We start from the raw sequence: 20,563 nt of genomic DNA on the forward strand, positions 1-20,563 counted from the left end.
CTATGTGGTATCCCTGCAGCAGTCTCATTTCTTTGTTTGAAGTCTTTTATACACATGCATTTATAAGACACTTGGGAATGTGAGGAGAAAAAGCAGCAAATAAATATGTTTGGAAAGCATATGTTGTACTCAATTGGCAAAGGGTAAGGAGCTTCAAAAAGGAGAAGGGAAGAAAATGGGCTCCAACTTAGGAAAGCAATGTGAGAGATGAGTGAAAAAAGAGCTGTCACCCAGCTGGGATTTATTATGTGGCAAGCTAAGGGGTTTTTTAACAAAAGCTGTGGAAGTCCAGAAATCAAAGGTCACTGTATATTTACCAACTTTTTTGAAGTATCTCTTCACTAATATCAGAATATCTTGTAAAGACTAATCAGTTGGTCTTCAGAATATCCTTATGAGTTTAAGAGATTTGAGCCTTGTTTTATCATTGGAGGAATAAAGAGATTATTTATCTAAAACTACAGAGGAAATCTGTGATTTATAATAAAGCAGGCCTGCATTCAGTGCAGTGACTCAACCATAAAACCAGCCAATCTTCTTTCAGAGTTGCAGGGCACTAAGGGAGGGTTGTTGGTACAATTCACAGCCAAAGGAGAGAAGCTGATGAGAGACTGCCCCCAAGTATAGATGGAGACAGTTATGTAATTCTGCTTGTCAGGGAAAATCTACCTTTTTTCTTGTGTTTTGATTAAAGGCAGTGCCATAAATGGATTTTCAGCTAGCCCTTTCTGGGTATCTCTGATGGTAACCAGTCTTAATAAGCCAAGGCCCTTATAATGAAATCTGAGACTGTTTTGAGCTTTCTTCATGTGGTCATTTTATAAGAAGATAGAAAACTTGTATGCAGTGAAGATGATAACACCCACATTGCAGGAAGTTAAAGCCCTTTAGATTGATAAATGACAGATATAGCTAACATAAAAAGAAAAAAAATGTCCTATTTATTGTTCCAGTTGGAGTTTAAAGCAGCATGACTAATACTTGAAAATAGGACAAAAATCATGTTATTTAAATAAAATTTTCCCGTTTTGTGTTTTCCTTCAGTTTTTAACCATACGTTGCTAAGGTTGCATACAAGCATTATCTCTGTTAAAACTTTCAGTCATTGGGATTGCTGGGTGAGCTGACCACATTGTGTGCATAGCTCTGAAGGAGACAGTTGTCATGCACTGTGATCTGAGCACATGTCATTATTTATGTTGCCTCCAGTGAGAACCACCTTGTGACCACATTCAATATGGTTAAGTGAGATTTTTATGAAGGACTTGCACATCCATATTGAAGCTGCTGTAGTACATTGAAGAAGATTGATGCAGCTTTTATTAGCCCTATTAACTCACTCTAATAAGGGGTTCTCTGTCTTTCATCCATATTTTCAAGATACATCTACCAATTGCATCATCTGCTTCTAAGGGATCTGAGAGCTCAGAAAAAATAAGGCTACCACTATCGTGGTGATATCAGACCTTTTCTGGGCAAAAAACTGCAATGTAACTGTGCAATTGTTAGCACTCCACTGATCAAAAAAGTTTCAATTCACCACCTCTAGGACTTCTGAGTCCTAAAATACAGTTTTATTATCCAGCATATTCTTTAAGGCATTGTGGAGCACACACTGGAGGCTCTCTTTTTCTTCAGTTTCTTAATTTTGGTTTTTCCACAGATAACTGCAAACAGAATTCAGTGTGGGCAAAAAAAAACCAACCAATGATTTCTGAGATTATGGTGATTCCCAGAGGGTTTAAATTCAATATTACAATATGGAACTATTGACATGAAACAACAACAACAAAAAAAAAGGACATAAGATGTTAGGAATTTCTTTTATATCAGGATGATTCAATCTCCCATAGAAAATACATTTCTGAAGTTTCTTCAGTTAGGAGCTACACAGTGTTCCAAATATTTGAGAAACAGATCAGCTGAAACTACTTGTGTGAAAATGTTTCCTTTCTGGAAGAGGGAAAAGGTTGTAGCTCATGTCTGGTGAGAATAAGAAAGCAGCTCAGGGAGGCAGAATGCAGAAAAGCTGCAGATTATAGTGGTTTTCTCTGCCTTGGTTTAAAAACAAGAAAAAGAAAAAAAAAAAGACTAATAGCGAATAGCATTTTGAGTGTTAGCTAGTTTTTCATTAGCCAACAAATAAATTGTACTGAAACATTAGTCTCTACTCCCATGGTGATTAGATATTACAGTACATATGGTATGGAAACATTAAGGGGTGTTTGAAGACCTCACAACGCCCAAACACCGCATGCCGGCCAACTGGTGACCATACGCTGCAGCTGACGGAAACATGGAGCTGCCTCCTGCTTTCCTGCACCTGGATTTGCTCACAGATAATTCCCACATGTTACTGCAGAGCAAGGCCAGCAAGGATGTCATATACTTCTGTTAGCAATAGATGCAGCAAGTACACCACACATCCCCCAGCAAGAAAAGCGGATATAATCTTCTGTTTGAAATGAGTTTGTCACATCACAAAAGATTTGTTTTCACCCTGTCCAAAAATTGCAGCACTTCTGTTTTTCTCTTGATGAAACTAGACAACATTACAACCTTTATGTTATACTGACTGCTTCTAAAATACAAAAATATTAAGGACTGATGGGTAAGGCTCAAAAGTGCAGCAACAGACTAAATGCTGTACACGGTGACTTTGGTTGGTTTGGACGGTGTGTCAGCTTGAAGAGTCATGTCCTGTAACTTTGTATTCAATATCTGGCATTTCTGTCTTAGAAAATCAAGGCAAAAATTCTGAGTAATTTTTTTTCTGATATTACAGACTGGCTTGTTTGGGGAAATTTCCTACTGCAACTTCAGCTCAAGTGAAATTTACAGCATCTTAGAAGATTATCCTAACAAAACTAACTCCTGCTAATATTAAGTATTCACAAGCTCCTTCTTCCATTTTATGGTTTAAACGTTATGTAGAGTTATTTACTCATTAGTAAATAGTCTTGATTTTTTTTTTAGACTTCTGTATCCAATATATGTAAAAGCTGCACAAAAATAACTGAAAATATGCTACAAGTGGGCAATTTCTCTTTGTTTTGTGGCACAGAGCCATAGTGATTTAGCTAAACACTAGAATCCTGTTAACACAGACATCCTATTCCCACGTTATTCCAGAGTGAACATTACCTGACATTTTATTCTGAAAGTAGTGACCTACCTGGAAAGTGGATAACTTTTTCTGAATCCTGCCTAGAACCCAAAGAATTATTTTCTCCTTTTATCTATATATCCTGTATAGTTTGTATGAACACCAGTAGTCTAAATTATGTAAGACGTCTGTAGCTGGAACAAAGCATAAAGAAAGTTGTTACAAATCTGCTGTAAGCACTCTATTGATCTCTACCCACCTTTTCAGAGCATTTAATATGGTTTCTGCAGCATGTCTATTATTCTAGTACCTTTCAGTCCCAGTGCTATTGCACAGTTCCAACAAGAGTCCCTTGCACTGATTACTTGTTATTCCCTACTGATGCTCTGTTCCTAGTTCTGCACAGGCACCTTGGTCTTGACCCAAAACAAGTCTTTGTCTTCCTAGCTGTGGGATCCCAGAGGACTTTCTGTCAAGCTATTTTAAGACTAATCATCAATAGGCCCTGCTACCCCAGTTTTTTAATTAAATCCTTTGGTCAAACCAAGCTTTATCAAACAGGGACTAATACAACAGAAAAACCGATTGAGACAGAGAAATCTCTGCTAGATTTAAACACCCACAATCATATTTGTAACAAAAGAGTACTATAACAGACCATTGCTTAATTCCTAAAGACTTCCATTTTTCTCTTTTTCTAAAACCATTGACCTACCCTTTTTGCTTTTTGCACTATGTGTATTTTTAAGCTTTATTTTAACAAATACCACTTTTCTTAGCATGAAAAGCTTTTTCATTTTAAAACAACTAAAAATTTAGCAAAGATAATTTTAAAATATAAGACTGAATTCTTTAGGCTGAAGTTTGTAGAAAGAAAGTAGGAGTAAAACGAAATTAAATATTGGTGAGCAGCCTTTGATAGTAGATCTTCTACTATCAAAGAACATAATATAAGAGATACAACATCTAATTATGTTTTAGTTGTCTTGATGCCTGTTTGTCATATTACTACTTCTGATACTGTCAGAAACCACTGGAAAGGGAACATAAAGCAGATTTTTCCTGGTTTTTGGATGCTGAGTAAAGACATTAACATGTGCTATAAAATGCCTCATGAGACAGGTTGCAGGCACAGAAAGACCTCTGGTTCCCTCCTCTCTTGCAACTGTAAACCTGAAAATTCAGTACTAAGATCTCCTTCTCTGTGTAACTTTACTTTTCCTCTTTCATCCCTGCTTTCTGTTGTTAAGTTTTACAAACCCTGAATCTGACAACATCAGACTAATTAAGTCTGGGGTGAGCTAAATGGACACCATGGACAAATATAATGAGTTTGTAGATGGTAATTCAGGTGGTTACTTCTGTCACTGATGAGTACAGGTCTTGTCAAATTCCTCTTCAGAGGGATTTTGAAGTTGGGATATTTTAGTTCACAAATAGGAGGGAGTAAGACTACATGTATTGTCAGTTAACAAAATTCAGGTGAAGGGCAATAACAATTTCAGACAGTGACAGCAACTTAGAAATGAGTGACCAAATGTTAGTTGTTTTTTTCTGACTTGTTCTGAAACCACATTAAAGCACGTACTACTTTCAAGTTAGCATGAAGTTAGTGGAGATGGAAGCACGTGCCTTCTTTTGCTGAGAGAGGGGAAAAAAAGGAATTGAAATGCAAATTTTTATGATATAGTTAGAGTTTTCCTTAGTTTAATCTCATAGCCTCCAGATTCTTGTACAGTCACTAAATAGTCTTGAATTTATCTCATCAGTATAAAACCAAGAAAATCATTATGTGCAGCTGTACTGTAGAACATCACAATGCAATTATTTCATTGCACAGAGCAGATGCGTGCTGCTGGCCTGTCAGAGCCTATAGGAGCTGCATGGAGTTTGCATCAGCAGGAATTCACTCTCACATACATCACTTGAGGACAGGAATGTGCAACGTGACAGGCCCATCGCTACCCATCATTGATCTAATTTGCTATGGCAAGGAGGATACTTGATTGTGTCTGAAAGCCAACAGGTCAGTGGCTTCATGGAGCAGCTCATGCTGCTCCCAGCAGTGCTGTGTTCTTGCTAATCATATAATCTTGTATTTGAAGTTCAGTTCCTATGGCTTACCTCCTCCTTCTCATTTTCTTTCACTTTCACTTAAAAATATAATGTTCTGTTTCAGGAAAATTAACTGCAATTTCATGGATCACTACAGCAGGAATAAGTTGTATGCATAATACTGTAATCCATCTATTTGTTCCCCAGAATGCAAATTGACTTGATAAACAATTCCATGTGCTATGTAAATAACCCTACTGCTAATTGAGAGAGCTGTATTTTCAGTGCAGATGGGGAAGGGAAAAGAAAATTGTCTCTGGCTTTGACTTTCTGATAGTTGTTGCAGGATGTTTTGTTTACATTTTTTAAATCTCTCATATAGAAAATATAGGCAACAGCTGCCTTGATTTCTTTTTTTAACAAAATCTCCAGTGGTCTACTGATGCTTCATTCTCCTTTTTTCTTAGAAAAAAAATTCTTTAGAAAAAGTTTTCAAAATCTGGTTCTGATATGATATGCCAGATGACAACATCTAAAATGCACAATTCCTCTAGCTAGTAGATACCAATTATCATAGGAGTGAGAATAGAACATGATTCTTGTTCTTCCAGCAGTGTGTCAGTAATGGGTAAGAGGAAACACTATACTAGGATGCACAATAGAGAGTTTACTTTCCATGGTCCCTTTTAGGTACAGGTTCTCTGTGGGGTTTTCCAGCAGCTGGAATAATTTATATGAATTGGATACTTGGTTTTGTAGTATAGATACTTTTCTGCTATTAATTGATTGGTATTTCCATTTCTTTTCTCTATAAAGATATTTGTAATTATCAAGAACTTCTTCCAGGTTCAGAGTTAAAATCAATGTCTAGATATTACATTGAAAATAAAGGCAACACCTTTTACATGTTCTTACAATTTCCTAAACTACTAAGTTTCTCAACCAATTTTTTAATTATAAAGTAGAAGTTACTTAAATGCCAATGGTAACGATTTTTGAGTGGTAAACACTAAATATTGTCTTTACCTGTAAACTTCACTGGACTACCAACTTGAAGTCCATTAGGTTAGCATAACCCAACTCTTCCAGGAGAAACAAACTTATCAAAATTACCAGACACAGTTTTTAGACAAAAAGAAGGAAGTGTTCTTACATACCATGCAGTAAGTAAGTTGTCGCATTTGTTGCCGTGGAACGTAACAAAGGACAAAAACATAGACAAACTTACAGAAAGTAAATGGCGCTTTTAAATAATTGTTCAGATACAATCTCTGGCTCAACCAGTCAAGTCAGACTTGTTGCAGTGAAGATTTCCTGGAAGGAATGTCAGGAAGGCTTGCTTTGTTTCCTTTCCTCCTGCCATTTTCTGTAAACAGATCATATTGGCACTCCCAGCGAGGGGACACTGGGCCAAGTGGGCTTTTCGCCTGACTCTTCACTGCTGCAGTGCTCTTTTTGTGCTCTTTTATGGCACCTTCATGATGATTCCTTGGCCAAATCACATGAGCTTCAAAACAGACTTGTTTCTACCTGTGGCATCTGTCAGAACTGCAGAATGAGCAAACTTGCTGGCTGAAGCTGCTTCAGCACGTGCTTGCCAGCTGACAGACACCGGGGGTGATGCTTGGTAACTTGAATTAACTGGGCTCTCATTAACTGAGCAGCCACGTTAATTATCCTATTCTCATATCAGTACTCATGTAACTAGGAATTTGTATACAAAAATGCCATCTAACTGTCTTTGGTCCAATTCCCTTCATTAATCTAGGAAAGCACAGCTATGGGAGAGCAATATGAAAGCCAATCTATTTTAATATGTGCTGTAGAGTCAGAAAATATTCGTTTGTCTTGCTTACTTTCAAGCCACTAATTTTCAGAAATGCCAAATGGATGCTAGTTTCTTTTTAATTTTCAGCATTTTAGCTCATCTGTCTTTATATTCAAAAATACTTCCATCTCTATGTAAGCCTAAAACCAACAGTGATGCCATTTTTCCTAAGTTCTTATTCGTAAAGGCATTGGTATTTTTAAGTGTTGCTTTCTGAGAATAACATGGAAAAGTTGTTTATTCTTACGCTTTTTCTAAATTGCTATTTTTTCCTTGAGCAATTTATTTAAATAATCAACTCCAAACTTACTAATTCTAATTGACAGGCCTTCTCAAGTCATCCTTGATTCCTTTCAGTGTTATCCATATATTGAAAATTTTGCAGTGTCTCAGTGTTGAAGAAACCCTGTTTATATTGGTGTCTGACTTTCTCTGATGCATTATTTATAAAATAGTCCAACCATGTGAGGCACTGGAACACTAACCTCCAGGCCTTTCTGCAGCCATTCATCCAGTGGCATAACTGTGTCCATAATCCAGAATGAGAAAGTGCACTGTCTGTTAGTTCTGTGATCTCCCACATTAATGAACTTGGGAGGCCCCAAGAATTGCTAGTGGCTGCTTTTCTAACTTTAACTTTTTGAAGATATTTCTTAATAAAAGTTTTTGCACTTTTTTTAGTTATTTTCTAGCTATATCTAGTTTTAGTCAGTAAGTGGTGCCAGGCACATCTCATGGTGCCTATTTTATTCTTGAAATGACAAAACTCAATGCACATCTGCAAATGTAACCACTCAAATTAGGAACTAGGGCTTCTGTCCTGAAAAGGTGACAGGATGAATAGCCCAGCTGAAGTGCACCTACACCAATGCACCTGCAACATGGGGAATAAACAGCAGGAGCTGAAAGCCATTGAGGACATAGAAGACTGTGACATAGCTGCCATCAGAGAAACACAGTGGGATCACTCACACAACTGGAGTACTGGCAGTGGATGTCTGTAAACTCTTCAGGAGGGACAGGTGAGGAAGGAGAGGCAGTGAGGGAGCCCTGTGTGTTAGGGAGTGTTTTCACTGTCTGGAGTTTAATGATAGGGTTGAGTGGCTATGGGTAGGAATTGGGGGAAGGCAAATAAGGTGGGAGTCTGTTACACCCAACCAGGGTGAAGAGGCAGACAAAATATTCTATAGGGAGATGGGCTAAGTCTCATAATTGTTGGCCCTTTTTCTTGTGGGGAACTTCAACTTACCAGGTGTCTGCTGTAAGTACAGCGCAGCAGAGAAGAAACAGTCCAGGAGGTTCCTAGAGTGTGTGGAAGAGAACTCCTGATACAGCTGGTGAGGGTGACAGCTAGGGAAGGCACCCACTGGGTCTGGTGTTTGTGAACAGAGAAGGACTGGTGGGTGATACAGTGGAAGCCATCTTGGGCACAGTGGTCATGAAATTATATGAGTTTTCGGAGTCCCTTGGGAGACATTCTTCAGGAAGGAAACCTTGAAGGTGCAGGAGCAGGCTGTCCCCATGTGCTGAAAGACAAGCCAAAAAGGAAGAAAGATTGGTCAGGCTGAACAGAGAGCTTTGACTGGAACTGAAGAAAAAGGGAGAGTTTATGATCCACGGAAGAAGGGGCAGTAAACTCAGGAGGATTACAAGGATGTTGTGAGGTTACGCAGAAAGAAAATTAGAAGCACCAAAGACCAACTAGAACTTAATCTGGCTGCTGTCATGAAAGACAATAAAAAATGTTTATAAATACATCAGCAGCAAAAGGAGGGCCATGGAGAATCTCCATCCTTTTTTGGATGTAGAGGGAAACATAGTGACAAAGGACGAGGAAAAGGCTAAGATACTGGATGCCTTCTCTCTCTCATCCTTTAATAACAAGACCAGCTGTTCAGGGAGTATCCATACCCCTGAGCTGGAAGACAGGGACAGAGAGCAGAATGAAGATCCCAAAACCCAAGGGGACATGGTCAGTGACCTGCTACACCACTTAGACACACACACAAGTCTGTGGGGCTGAATGGGACCCACCCAAGGATACTAAGGGAGACGGCAGGAATGCTCATGTTATCCATAATTCCGTGATATCATTTACTTAAAATTCTGGAGAAAGAAGCAGAGGCAGAAATCATTTCATCCTCCATTTCTTACCTGCATAAGGAAGCCAAAATCAGGATTCCTTGGTAGCAAAATTAATGGACAGGAGAAGTGAATATTGCTTTCTGCAATAACCTTTTGGTCCCATTCAACTGTCCTTAACCAAAAATACAGCAACCATAACAGACCCAAGGAGAAAGCAGAAAGAATATGTCTAGCCTCTCGTTTTGGCAAGAGTACAGTTTGATACCAAACTAGAAGGAAAGTGACTTGGTTCTACTCAATAATGTAGGCCATAATAATTTAGTACTTTGACATTTACAGGTTAAAAACACAATATTCAGGTGTTCCACTATGAAAAGTCAATTAAAAGCATGGAAAGCACCACCAGCATGTAAAAAAATAAATGGATTATTTTAGTGCCCAGTAAGTTTGTTTAAACACAGCCTAACACCTTCAACTGTTTAACCACTGCTTCCATAGACTTATGGTGCTAATTTTGATCACACCTATGACAAGATCCAAATGCAAATGTCAGAGTCAGCGAAAGTTACATTACAGCAAAAGAACAACATCTGCAACTAGGGAGAAGGGAAGGAAATGTCTCTTGTCAGTCTAGTGCAGCCCTTCTATTTACGGAATTGTGGAAAGGCTCTAAAAAGGAGCAGAGAGGTGAAGGAATTACAACAAGAGCATCCATTTGTCATTGAATTGCTCTGCTAAATCGTAACACCAGTTTTTCCAGACCAATCGGCTCAGATCCCTCAGCTTTCCCAGCTCAATACTCAATAGGAGATGCATTTTGGTCAATGCAGCAGTAGCATATAGAGAGAATGCAGCCTCCAAATGATTTAAATGATGCTTGTGAATTGTTATTTCACAGCTTTATGAGACGTTCCTGTTCCTATCCCTTCCTTTTATTGGTTAGCATAAGGCTGGGTAGGTTTCTGTGCCATTCCCAGCTGAGTCACCAGAAAAGGTCCATTTTCATCATGTATCAATTTGATTTCAAGCCCGGACAAACACCCAGCCTCAGGAAGGGAGACAATGCGTGATATACTTTATGAAAACAAAAAGTAAAAATATTAAAACTCCTAATAAATTTTGTTTTCCATGTGAGCCCCCTTCCCACAGTGCCCCTTATGAACATGTTTCTCTTGTGTGCTACCTACCGCAGTCCAGATTGAGAGATATTTTTAATGCAAGGATTGGCATAAATATCAAGCAAAAGATCAAAATGGTACCTTTCCACATTTATAAAGAATAGAGCTAATTAACCTTTTTATCAAACTACACATTTTCAAATTACTTAAATGGGAAATATACTGGTTTAATTAAGATTTCACAGGGAGAGACAGTTGCAAACACTTGGAACAGAGAGAAAGTGGGATGTTTATGAGGAAGGTGCTGTATACTTTACAACTCCCTGTCCTTTTCTTGTTTGCACTTCAAATGGAGTCCATTTTTATCTGTCTATCTCCTGCTGAGAGAATCTGATTTTATCATGTGTTTCAAGGAAGCTATTAAAAAACTTCAATCACTAAATTCTTCTTTCCCTTTGTATGTTTCTCTCCCCCCTCTCTCTTTGTTAGAGTGACACTGGTTCTATGGCAGGATACATTGATTTTATTTGCTTCACGACTTGATTAGCTAATCCTCCTGCGATGGAGCCTTGCTTTACAAAAACTTTGGTCCCCATGTTTTCCTTAGCTGGGTCCACATGTGGTTTGATTTTTGTAGGTCTAGTATTTTGATATGTATGCCACACTTCCTTCTGTTTCTTTGTTTTTAGTAAATGGTGAAAACTTCAAGAGTGAGAGCTTGAGGGTCTATACACACCCAAAAGGAACAACATGAACAATGCCAGCATGCTCCTCCTCCTCCTCACTTCAGGATCTCAGGAATATTTCTGAGGTGTAAAAAGAACATACTAACTGATATAGCATTTACAATATCAGTGTTTTGGTGGCAATATATCAAAATAGTTGAATCATAATTAAAAGAAGTTATGAGCCTAAAAGATCTTCCTCTGAAAATTTAAAAAAAAAAAAAAAGCCAACAAACAAACAAAAAACTTCACTCTGAAATACAAAATTTGGTAGGTGTCTGCATTTAAGTAATATTCAAATTAAGCCATTGGGACTATGAAAGCGTGAAGCCTGGATATACCATGCATTAACTTCCAGCCTTTTGCTTTTGTTTGTCAGTTAATGTCAGACACATCATGCCATATCAATGAAGCTGAACACTGTATAAGTTGTAGTGCTAGTAGAAAAGACATCAGCGTTTGATTGTTGCATTCTGTGCCTCTGTTCTTGAGCCAGCTCCATGTGACTAATGCTCCAATGGTGCATATGTAACTGATTTTTAGTTTGCTGCTAAGATTGACACCTCTAATGCAAAACAAAAAATATTTTTGCCTGCATAACTAAGAGCATTTTCTCTTAAGCCAAATGGAAAGTTATGCTTTGCCCAAAAGCATTTTTTATTGTATAATGTGTTTTTACCTTTTTATTCAAATCAAAGTAAATTGTGAGATAGAGAGCTGTTTTTAGCTGGAAAATCAGAACATTTCATATTGAAAGTACTTAAACGATTTAAAATGGCAAGAGAGTTATTTAATAGCAATTACAAAACACCTTAATTGGTTTCTGTAACTTTTTGAACATTTTGAAGATATAATTAAGGGTACTTTTTTCAATACTAGGTAGTTCAATATTGTCAATAAAATTCTGCCCATTTCAGTTTGCAACACCTGTGCTCTTTTGAAGAACACAGATGGAACTTCATCAACCTGGCTGCTTGTTCTACAAAGTCAACAGTAATTAGGTGTTAAAGTTTGGGGGTTTTTGTGCTGCTTTTGAGCAAGAGACTGGAAAAAGCACAGACCATTTGGCCAGGCTCTGAACCATATCCAAGGAAATGGTAGAAAGAAAAGTGGCTTCAGGAACTCAGAGCCATGTGGATCTCACTGGCTCAGGAACTCAGTAATTTATGAATCTATTTCAGCTGCAGCAAATGGCCCTTTCACGGCTTACAGCTTCCCAGCAGAATTTAGATGATGTTTTTAGGCTACGGTTTTAAAAGGTCCTCGACTGGTGACTGCAGGGGGAAATTTCACTTGATGTCAACTCCTTTTTGTTTCCTCTGAAATGCCTCATGTTAACGACTGCAGACAGCGCACCAGGCAGGGCCAGGGCAGGGGCTGGCATTTCCAAAGGCGGATTTCTGCTCTCCTGTAGCAATCATTTTTCCAACCACCAATGGTTCTCCCTCTGGGGCCCCGCTGACCCCTGGTAGCCCTCAAGCTGCCTTCAGGAGGAGGGACTGGAGCTCAGAGAGCAGAGAAGAAAAGATGGGAGGGAAACTGCCACTCGGAGGCCACCCCAATACACTCTTGGTTGCAACCAAACTGATGCAACAACTAAATCAGCAAATGTGCCTTCTCTGTGTTCTTGTAAGTATCACATTTTTATAGCTCTTTTTCTCACAGCTTGAAGACAGCCCCCTGCTTCACACTTATTGCAGAATCTGGTGGCATCCTGGTTTCTCTCTCACAACTACTCCCTCTCGCTCCGTGCCTACACAGGCACAAGATGATCCCTGCGTCCGCCTGCGTTTGCTTACGGGCATCCAAGCTCACGGGTGCACTGTGCACACACACCCATGGACCCTGTCACGTCACAGGGGGTGTGTGGCACCAGAGGTGCTCCACCAATTCACCTGCTGATGGCTTATGGCCATTGCTGTCCCCCCACAACAGACAGGAGGGCATATTTTGGGACACCTGTGATGGCTTGCTCTTGGGGATGGATTGCTACTAAAATCTGAAGGGGCCAGTGCTTTTCAGACAGATATATTAAATAACTGAACACTGAGCAAGTTGTGAGGTGCCCCAGCACAGCTGTAGCATTCAGAGGAACTGATCTCAAGCAGTTTCCCTCGCAGTAAGACAGTAAAACCACACTAAGCTGAGTCCCATGCCCAGCTCAATAAGCTGCTCTGACTGTGAGTTCCTGTGTGGTTTGTGGTTTGCACTCTACCAGCTCGATTGGCTGCACTTCATGAGGGAGAGGCTGAGATGCTGGGCTGAAGATTTCTGTGTCCCGAATGGCTCCACTGACTTTGGTCCTTGCTAAGCATTTGTGCTGAAGACAGGTTGTTATGAGACTCGTGCCATTCCCCCACTGTTTTTTACCATCACAGATCCTGAAAGACCAGAGTGTAACTACCTGCCACAAAGGTACAGATCTGCTTGGGGGCTTGCTTCTTTTGCTGTGTGGTTTTACGGGTAGATGCATTGGATAAATTAGCATTGCATTTTCTACAGAGTTAAACAAGTAAGGGCTTATCTGCAAGGCTTGAGATTCAGTTTTCTTTTCCACTGCAGGTGCATCAGGTTTTTCTCCTTGTCAGTGGGAGATCAGAGCTGTGCTCAGGAGGAGTGTATTTATTGGAAGAGAACAAAGAAAATAATGAATAGGAATTTTTTTTTATTTTATTTTATTAGTCACAAGCTCAAGGCAAAGAAATAATCAGTTTTCCCTGGTTGGGAAAAATTTAAGGTTGCTCTAGCAGAGATCAGGCTATTGTGTCTCCAAGACACCCATTGTGATCATACTGAAAGGGGCAAGATGCCTAGAAAGAAAAATGCTTTAGGCAACTGGGGATTCAGCATTGTTGACTCTCCTTTTGCTCAGAACCAGGGCTCTGCTGCTCAAGTAAGCTGCTTTTCCTGATCTCTTATGTCTTCTGTGAAATGTGTTGGTTTCTCAAGGGGTCAGACCGGGGTGTAATTTTTCCTCAAATGTTTTTTAATGTTGTTGTAAAGCTTTTTGATGCATTGTAAGAGTAACTGGCAGTATTGTTATGAGACACATCTTTAGACTGGAGTGCTATAGAGCTGTATGGCAAGGTCCTGCATGTGTTTCATGTGTGTTTGTGTGCATAAAGTTCATAATGCTTGTCTTGTAGGAGCAAAGCAGCATCATCTCCAAGACATGATTTAGTAGCATCCTATCAGTACAATATTTTCTTAGAAAAAACAATCATGTAAGCTCTCCTCAGCAGCAGCAGGAGAGCCTGTCACATTTATAATTGTCCACTGAAGAAAGGTTTAATGATAATTCATCTTTTAGTAAATGGGCATGGCAGGAGGAACTGGGCTTTGGGATGAGAAAGAGTTACCTACCAGTTATGTTTTGGCATGGAAGACCATGGGTGATGAAGCCGGCAATGCCAGTCATCCACTTGAAAGTGGAAAAGAGAGAAACTCCTGCTTTAGCCTCTGCTCCCAGGTGTCTGAATAGGACAAAACCTCTGGCTATCATGAGATGGCAAAATGAGCTGTGGAACAGAAAGGGAGGAACCTGTTTCCTTAGCAGTGGCTCAGAGAACAAATGCATTGCTCTTTCAGTGAAGAAATTCCCTTGGCTTTCCCATTTGGTGACATTTATTTCTCTTTCATTCTTGCATTTGAACTTGACAATCCCACAAATAAGACATTAGGCACAAGCACAAGCACTGTCATTCCCTTTTTTATCGGGAAAGCACAATAACCTGGAGATGGATGGATATGCACTGTGAAATGCACACAGATAAATTTAGCTTAGTTTTGCTGTCTAGATTTTGGATTTACTTTCATCTCTACCACACCCTTCTGCACACATCTCCTAAAATTGTTAAGACTGACGGATCTGCCTGGACAAAACAGGCAACTTCCAGAAAAATGGGGCTCTGCTGCTCAAGCAGGCTGTTTGTCCTGATCTCCTACGCCTTCTCACTTTAGTTTGCATAAGGTATAGCAGGTCTGCAGGCTTGTCTGGTTCCTGTGAGTTACAGCCATTACTCTAGCAAGAGACATCACTTTCCTCTTCAAACTTCATCTTCCTTTACCTGGTTACACGGAATTTCTTTTTTTTTTTTTTTTCCCTGATGATTACACTGACTCTTGCAACCATACAACAATGCCCTCTGGTTTTGCTGATTCAAGGGCCAGCAGTGCAGTTGTGATGTCCCCTGTACAATGCTACACTTCACCTTCCCAATCAACTTGCAGCTTGACAGCAGCTCTCCTTAGCCATAAGCAATATCTGAAAGTTTGGCAGGCAAGAGGTTGCTATTAAGCCACAGTTCTGGAACTACTGCTGTAGGCAGTCTCTTTTGGTTTATTTTTATTGCCTGATACAATGAAAATTGTCTTCATTCTCTTCCCTGTGTTTCTTCCCTTAACATTGTTCTCACTTCAAATTCTCCTCTTAGTGGAGCTGTAATATATATATATGTATGTATGTGTGTGTGTGTGTATAAATATATATATATACACATATTTTATATGTATACACATATATATACATATACACACACCATAAAATACACTTACTGGCAAGTTCAGTCTCTGGTATCAGTAAGAAGAACCTACCAACTGTGGCTGACAAAACACCACGTTTGACAAGTAAGGGAGTGTTGCTACCAACAGTTGATATGCCTGGGCCTTTGCGCCTGATTTTAGTTTGCTTAGGTTTTTATAAATCTAAATTAGGCTCTGATTTCTTCTACCTTTCTTCCTCATCTCCAAAGTCTGGTTTTGGTCTAAGAAGAATGTGGCAATTCTGTCTTGTTCATCAAATTTCTCTATAGAATCATAGAATCGTTAAGGTCGGAGAAGCCTCCTGAAATCAAGTCTGACTGTTAACCCAGCACTGCCATGTTCACTTCTAAGCCATGTCCCAAAGTGCCACATCTATGTTCAATATAATGACGGCAGCACTCTTGATTTAAAGCTCAGGGTTGACTGTCAGCCATATCCCAGTCAGCACAAATTTTCTGCATTAGTCCCTTGATTCCTTTCCAAAATCTTTATTTTGCAGCTCCATTGAAAGAGTCCTCGGCATCTTTTTAGCTTAGCTTTCCACCATTCTTTGTATATTTGGCCAGCAGGAAAGGAAGTATATTATCATCAGTAACTGTCTTTCCTGCACAAGCCTTTCATCTTAATGTCTGCACACATTTTTGCCTGTTAATGGGTGTTTTGCCCAGCCTTTAAGACAGGTGAGTGTGAACACTTTCACTTTATAATCAGGCCCATGTACATGAGTGTGATGACATTGAGATGACAGAAGCACTAAAGCTGTACCAGCCTAACTTGACAATCTGCAAAAAAACCCCTGCTGCCCTGAGAAGGCAGTATTATGGGTTTTGGTACCTCATTCCATTGAAATATCTCTATATATGGCTGCACTGAACTTTTTAAATGTGTCCTACAGTTCAGAGAGGTGAAGTGACTTGCCCAGGAATGCACAGCAAATATTTAAGTGAGCTGGACTTGCAGAATGGATTCCTATTCTTCTTTTCTCACCACTAAACAAGTGCTTTTTTAAAGGGGGGTGAGGGAAAGAGACATGTACAAATGTGAGTAGAATTGGTAGAGACATCAGCTAAGCTAATAAATGTGTGTACAGTAAATTTCATGGTTCAAGACACAAACTAACTCCCATGGTACAGCCCTTCTAGGGGGCTGATATTGTACTCACATACTTCTGATGATTGATTGCTACTGTCCTAGGGATGTTGAACTGACCCCACTGGGTAATCTGGTGGAGAGGAAGGGTGTCTGCCTTTTGACTTTTGCCCAGAATGCTCTATCTGAAGCATAGTTGCTGTCTATTATTTCTAGAGGGATTTCAGAGAGATGAGAATTTTAAAAAAATATGTTTTGGAATGGTCTGAATTCTTCCTGTAGCCTTTTTTTTTAATTGTTCTGCTAATTGGAGAACCATACTAAAGTAACTTTTAAATAATATCTAAGCAGGAGGGACTAATATTTGAGGAATAAGCTTGCTAAGAATGGACACATTATCCCGGCACTAAAATCAGAGGTCAGTACTGCAAAGTATTATGAGGTAAAAGAAAATAAGTTGAATGCCTAAATGAACATCACGTGCTAACACATGATGAAACTCTTTTTTATCTCTCTTGGAATTCTAAGATCCATCCTTCCTCTCTCTCCCCATCTCAGTCTTTTTTTCATAAATGACTTTACCTTTTTGGAGCAGTGTACGGTACTAATAATATGCCACTTTTTCCCCCCAAGGCATTGTATGCCTTACATTCTCTAGTCTTTCTTTTACAGTTCCCCAGTCATTTCATTTTATTATTTCATAATGAAAAATCCACCAGTAACTCGTAGAGTACGAACTTAAACCCTCGGAACTCTGACATTCCTTTTTTACTTTTAAAATCTAGCTACATAAATAACATCATGTTTCCAGGTCAGAGGCACTTGCAAACCAAACAGGGATTACCTTAGGATATGGACCAACTTCTGAAATTGTCTCTGTGTGTAATCGGGCTCTGGTAATTGTTTTCCATGTGAAGTGTAGAGCATCTAAAGCCAGGACACTGGAGGCTTCTCTCTCGCTGTTTGTACATGGCACTTGCTGTACCACATCACACTGTTTGTCTTTCACATCCACTACACTTCACTAGCAGTGGTCAAAAATATTGATTCTGAGAAAGGTGACCGAACCCTCTATGAACCAAACACGAAGAGCTCCACACAGGGATGGAAGAAATGCTTTCTAATTCTGTCAGGGAGATTAGTGTACGGTTTCAAGTGGTATTATCAAGTTTCAAGCTGTATTGTCATTACACTGCTTGGACTGCACTTTCTTGATAATTGTAATAGTGTAACATATCTCTGAGATTAAATCTATCAAAACAAAAAAAACCTCCCAGTTTCCTCAATTCTCAAAGATAACTGAGTCTAGTCTGTAAATACTTTCCCATCTTAGACAGAAGATAAATCTTAATTCAGTGGGGTTGACGCTGCTGCTCACGGAGTTTCCTCATTCCGAGCAGCAGCTGCTTCACTCTGTTTCCAGCAGTAGAGGAGCCAACTGCTCCTGCTGAAAGCTGGTGCAGGTTCTACTGCCTGCTGAGAAGCCGGGTGTGAAGTGATGAACATTTTGAAAGGACCATTCTAACTGTGGGCAGTTCAGGTGTCTTGAAAGCTCTATTTGTAGCATCATCAGAAGGAGTAAATCAAACTCTGAGTGCTTCATGAAGGGAAATTTTCTAATTAAAAGTATTGTAAAGGTAAAAAAAACCTTGGAAAAAATATTCACATGTTGTCTATGCAAGACTTCTGTGATCTTTAAGCAGAATAAAAATCTGGATTATTTATTCCATTATTGTGGCCATAAAAACAAATTAAAGATCAAACCCAAAGTGTCGAGTTTCTTAAAAAACGCATATTTAAGAATAATTTTACTTAGTAAGTTATTTAATATATTTACATGTAATAGATTAATAGAGTTACATGTAATAGATTTACATCTCAGGAAATTCATTATGTGCCCATACAGTTAATGCTGGAATTCTTAATGTATGCTGTTTCTCATACATAGCAAAACCACTGAATCTGTATTTTAAGTTCAAAGCTCACGTCAGCTGAAGGTACACAGACATGACTAGCACCTCCATAGTACATACTATTAAATTATTTTTATTTTCCAATTAATTTTCAACATTGTTCTGATGTTTCCCTTGACTGTAGAAGTCACTGGAGCAAACAAGGTTGAAGCAAGCACAAGATGATGTCTGTAGAAATTAATCATTCATTAATAACTGCAACTGTGGAATGGGTTCAGAAATACTTTCTTAAATCTCCAAGGCTTTTGAGGGTCAGTTGTTTAAGCATCCTGAGTTTTATTATTAATTAGTTCTTTTACAGAAAAGCTTCAACTGACTTTCAGACACTGCTGACGTTGGAGGCTCTGTACTAGAAGTTATATCTTCATTGCCAAAAACAAGCAGTGTTTAATAGTCAAGTGGTTTTCTCCAGGTGTACTGCTCCATATGGAATCTCAGGGAAGAAAAGGCACAGGTGGTTTCATGGCATTGTAGCTAGCTGTGCCTAATGCAATATGCCTCATTGGAGGTGTACCTGCAACAGCTCAGTAATAATTTCATAGGCAATTTAATAAGCAGTGGTTGTCTTTAATGTAAAAAAGAAAACAGAAAACCAGCTAAACACATCAGTTCTTGAGATACAGGCAAAGTCATAGCAGAAGAAAACCTGGGCCTTAGCAAGCTCTTTCTAAAGAGAGGGGTAAAGGAAGAGTGGGAAGTAGAAAGGAGGAAAGATAAAGGGATTGTTTCGATGAGGAGCACTCCCAATGTTATCCCAGGGCAGTTGTTTCAGTACACCAGAAAAAAAAAAATAATCCTTTTTCTGGCTTGATTTCTTTTTCTTTGGTAGTGCCTTAAAGCTCCCCATATCTGCTTTTATTTTGTCTCACTGTAATAAGTCATCAGGGCACCACCCTCAACTGAAGGACCCTTTTGTCTCCACCACCAGCTAAACAGATTTTACCATTCCTTGCACACCACACAGAGACACTGGGAATGGTAGTACACTTGTAGCCACTGCTTTGTGATTTCAGCTGGTAATTTTGGGGAGATTTCTAAGGAAAACCTCAGTGCTTTAGGAGGTGCTTGACTCAAACAGAGTCAAGCCCTTTTCTCTGAGTCAATAGTGAATGATGTGCCCGAGCACACTTCTTGCACGTGAAACCCGCATCTGTAGGTTGGTTGCCTGTGGTTATCAATTATCCTTCAGTTAATTGCATAAGCCTAAAGGCATCTTGCCCTGATAACTCAGGCAGGTCAGTTTGATTACAGTTTGCCTTCTGCATATCTGACATTTCAATTTTAATTGGGCAGTCGTTGCTTCTGCTCCTAACCTGCTGTGCACTGCTGAAAATCACTGGAGGATGGATTTCATTGTTAGATGAAGGGATAAATAGAGTCAGGGAAAGCAGCCGCCAAATTAGAGGTGACCTCCAGGGTAAAGCTGGGGTCAAAGGACACAGTCATAATATTTTAACATTCAGACTTACCAGTTCAGCTAACCCATACTAGGCGTGTCCAGATAAGTGTTATTTTCAGTAGGCTGCAGGAAAAAAAACACCAGAGCTCAAAACAGGGCTTCTTCATTAAAGTGCTGGGCAGTTTTAGCAAGCAAAGGCTAAGGAACAGCTGTAATTCTTTAAAACACACCAGGAAGAAGCTATACAGCAGTGTGGTCTGTGTCTAGTACAGCTGCATCCCCATCCCAATGGAGTCTATCAGGATACCAGATACTCAAAGTGAGTCTGAATACATTTCATGATTTGTTAAATGCATTGGGAATCTCTTAGAATGAGCAATGGTTATTTTCCTAATGAAATACTGCTGGTTTGAACAGTTTTGTTTGTATGTTTAACTTTTTTGCTTGAAATGGATTTTAACTTTTGAGCAGAATGTTCTTTTGAAATGTTATTCTCCTTTTCAATGTAAATACTGGCATGATATTTTTAGGAAGTGGTTTTGAATGCATCATCTTCTGCTCTGCAATCTTGGATGCTTCACTGACTCAAGTTTCGGAAGGGCTGAGCATCCACTGCTTTCCTTTCTAAGCTGTAGAGATGAGC

General features: G+C 39.3%; 1 protein-coding gene across 1 annotated transcript in view; it reads left to right on the forward strand.

Annotated features, from left to right (window-relative positions):
- The first annotated feature begins 13,217 nt into the window (after window positions 1-13,217).
- Window positions 13,218-20,563, forward strand: part of GRAP2 (GRB2 related adaptor protein 2) — a 37,865-nt gene continuing 30,519 nt past the window's right edge. The window contains exon 1 of the mRNA XM_041481565.1: window positions 13,218-13,332. The gene's annotated coding sequence lies outside the window, so the exon portion shown is untranslated. The remainder of the gene's footprint in view (window positions 13,333-20,563) is intronic.

This window comes from Pyrgilauda ruficollis, unplaced genomic scaffold, assembly GCF_017590135.1.
Source record: "Pyrgilauda ruficollis isolate IOZ18807 unplaced genomic scaffold, ASM1759013v1 scaffold56, whole genome shotgun sequence".
In the NCBI taxonomy this organism is placed as follows: Eukaryota; Metazoa; Chordata; class Aves; order Passeriformes; family Passeridae; genus Pyrgilauda; species Pyrgilauda ruficollis.